Raw genomic sequence first — 3,540 nt, forward strand, 5'->3', positions numbered from 1 at the left:
TGTCTTTGGGAACTTTATGGGCTCCCTGGACCTTAAAATAAATGCTAAGAAGTCCCAGATTATGATCATGGGGAGAAATTCTAGGAAGAGGCAATCTAGAATTTTTTTCTGTGGTAAAGAAGAACTCTGCAAAGTGTCAACATTCCCTTATCTGGGGGTTACCTTTGATGAGAGAGGGAATTGGGGTCCGCAGCTTAAAAACACAAACATTTCACTCGCAAGGACCACTACTGCACTTTGTGGTTTTACAAAAAAACTGGGGGCTAGGCCTATAGCAGCATTATTGAAGATTTATAAAGCAAAATGCCTTGCAGTGGCCACATATGGTAGCCCAATTTGGGGCTACATTGCCCCGGATTGCTTACAGATTACCGAAAATAAATTTTTGAGATCTGTCCTTTCAGTACCACAGTCTTCTCCCTCATATACTATTCACTCTGAACTTGGGGTGGGCTTTATCTCAGACACAATAAAAATGGCTCCCATAATATGCTGGTGGAAGACCTGGTTAAACCAGGAAATTCCCTTGAATCATATCATACTGAAAGACTGTCTCCATTTGGATAATAACAACAAGATTCAATGGCAGACATATATTAAAAATAGTCTTTTTAAATTAGGGAGACCAGAGCTTTTTTTGTCTCCAGAGTCGATAACATCAAAGGACATTGCACTGATTAGGGGGGCCTTGGGTCAAATGCTGAGCCTGGAGAGAGAAGAATTGGAACTGAAAAAACCCACTGTGAGGGCCAACTTTATTATGTCTAACCCACCAGGACCTGAACTTTATCTTACCTTGGTGAATCGTCCATACCATAGGTTCCTTTTAACACGTTTTCGTCTTAATATGATTCATTTGAACCTTGGTTATTTTCCTAAATGGAGCACCCCTGAAAATGCTATGCCGTGTTCATGTGACAATTTTTCCATCCAGAACACTATGCATTTTTTAATGTTCTGTGGTCACTACACGGCATTAAGGTTGAAATTCTTGGTTCCAATCCTAAAGGAGGCGGGGTTCTTGCAGGTTAAGCCTGCTCTATTTTACTTGCAATTACTACAGACCCCGAGGATTATTTTTCACGTTGCTCGTTTTCTAGTGGGTGCAGCTAGGATCAGAAATAGGATAACGACTGATCGATTGCTTCTTGAGGAACCCCGATGTAGCTTTATATAATGATTGTTTAGTGGTAAATGGTAGCCAGGGTAATTAAATTGATTGTTGTTTTTATTCTTTTAACTATGATCTTTTTAGATGAATCATTATGGAACATTTTTAAGGCTCAATCATTCTGTTTTTACTGTGTATATCTAATGTATATTATTCTGTTTTTATTGTGTAAAATTAATGTAATTTATGCATGTTTTTGTAAAGTACTATTGTCTTTTTATGATATTGATTTATCGAAATAAAGTATTCTGACTGACTGACTGACACAAATGCTGTTTACATTGTTGTATACACAGGTGTTGTTTATACCTTATTTACTTCACCAGTGCTAAGGAAACAGTAGTAAAAAAAATGACTTTCTGTATAACATGCATGAATGTGACAGTGTGATGACGTAGAGTACTTTAGGATGTAAAATGGTCCCTCTCGCTTTGTAGTAACAGCACTCCTATAAGGTGGAATGATGCACCAAACAACTAATAGCATGTGGTGAGGAGGCAATTCTTTAGTGGGTGCAACCAATGCCCACTGTACGTATATCTGAAATTGGTAACACTACCTCTTGCATGCAGTTGTGCTGTCAAGCCAGATCTAAAAACATCATCTATTGGGATTTACTCCCTTTGTCTTCTTGCTCCCTGCGATGCTCCTCAAAGTTCTGTGGCTGGATATTCATCTGCTGAAGACACGCCTGTCTTCTAGAATATACATCCCTTCAAACTTCTGTGTTGTGCAATGTGTAGTATTTGTTATGCTATACCATGTTCCTGACTGCTGTAATGTATCTGACCTTCGTATTTATTCCAGAGCCCTTGGTCTAGCTATAGACAGGGCCACTGGAATTATGCAGCTGGGTTGGCCAAATTATGTGGCAAGAAAAGGCAAATTATGCGGCACATTTTGAGATAGTATTAATTCATTATTTTGACATTTTTAGGTCTCGCCTGTCGATGCGCATGCGCATCGAGCTTGCGAGACTATGGGGGCTTATCCACTCTTTATCCAACTTGCAAGGAATCGTGGCGATTCCTTGCAGTGCACGAGAAATTGAAGCTCAATGCGCATGCGCAATGAGCTTCAAAGCGCGTGCACAAGCCCCCAGCCGCCTGCATTGCCTGCTCTCTCTGTCACAGCCTCCCCCAGCTCCGCCTCCTCACTTTTTGATTGCACGGCCGTTAGGCCGTGCCTCCCCTACTCTACTCCCCCCTCCTTCTCCACTCCCCCTCACGAGTGTCACGACGCACCTCCGGATCCGCCCCCTCCCCATTTTCTCTGCCTGCCATGTCGCGTCGCATTTCTCCTCCCCCCTCCCCCCAGCCGCCTGCCTTGCCTACTCTCCCGCCCCCTCACTTCTTGATTGCACGGCCGCTAGGCCGTGCCTCCCCTACTCTCCTCCTCCTACTCTCCTCCCCCCTCCCCTTATCTGGCCTTCCCTCCGTCTGTTCCCTCTCCCCGCTCCGCCCCCTCCCCTGCCCGCAGTCTGTTCGAGACAAGACGAGAATTGAATTCCCTCTCAATAGGTAGGATATTTTACATTATACACCACTACCTGTAAACAAATGTGACAGAAAGGTAAAATAAAGTCACGTTCCAATTAGGAAAAACATTAGCTGTAGCTGGAGCTCGAGTCAAGGATACCCGTGTTGTACGGCATTCTTTTAGTCTGTATCATTCTTTAATCTGCTCTGCCTGTAAACGGTATATTGACAAACTAATGTAACCAAAAAGCTCGTGCTCAGTTAGTTCGTTGTGTATCAACACGTATAATGGCCGCCTGCATTGCCTGCTCTCTCTGTCACAGCCTCCCCCAGCTCCGCCTCCTCACTTTTTGATTGCACGGCCGTTAGGCCGTGCCTCCCCTACTCTACTCCCCCCTCCTTCTCCACTCCCCCTCACGAGTGTCACGACGCACCTCCGGATCCGCCCCCTCCCCATTTTCTCTGCCTGCCATGTCGCGTCGCATTTCTCCTCCCCCCTCCCCCAGCCGCCTGCCTTGCCTACTCTCCCGCCCCCTCACTTCTTGATTGCACGGCCGCTAGGCCGTGCCTCCCCTACTCTCCTCCTCCTACTCTCCTCCCCCCTCCCCTTATCTGGCCTTCCCTCCGTCTGTTCCCTCTCCCCGCTCCGCCCCCTCCCCTGCCCCCAGTCTGTTCGAGACAAGACGAGAATTGAATTCCCTCTCAATAGGTAGGATATTTTACATTATACACCACTACCTGTAAACAAATGTGACAGAAAGGTAAAATAAAGTCACGTTCCAATTAGGAAAAACATTAGCTGTAGCTGGAGCTCGAGTCAAGGATACCCGTGTTGTACGGCATTCTTTTAGTCTGTATCATTCTTTAATCTGCTCTGCCTGTAAACGGTAT

The sequence above is a fragment of the Lissotriton helveticus genome, chromosome 4_1 (assembly GCF_964261635.1).
Source record: "Lissotriton helveticus chromosome 4_1, aLisHel1.1, whole genome shotgun sequence".
Classification (NCBI taxonomy): domain Eukaryota; kingdom Metazoa; phylum Chordata; class Amphibia; order Caudata; family Salamandridae; genus Lissotriton; species Lissotriton helveticus.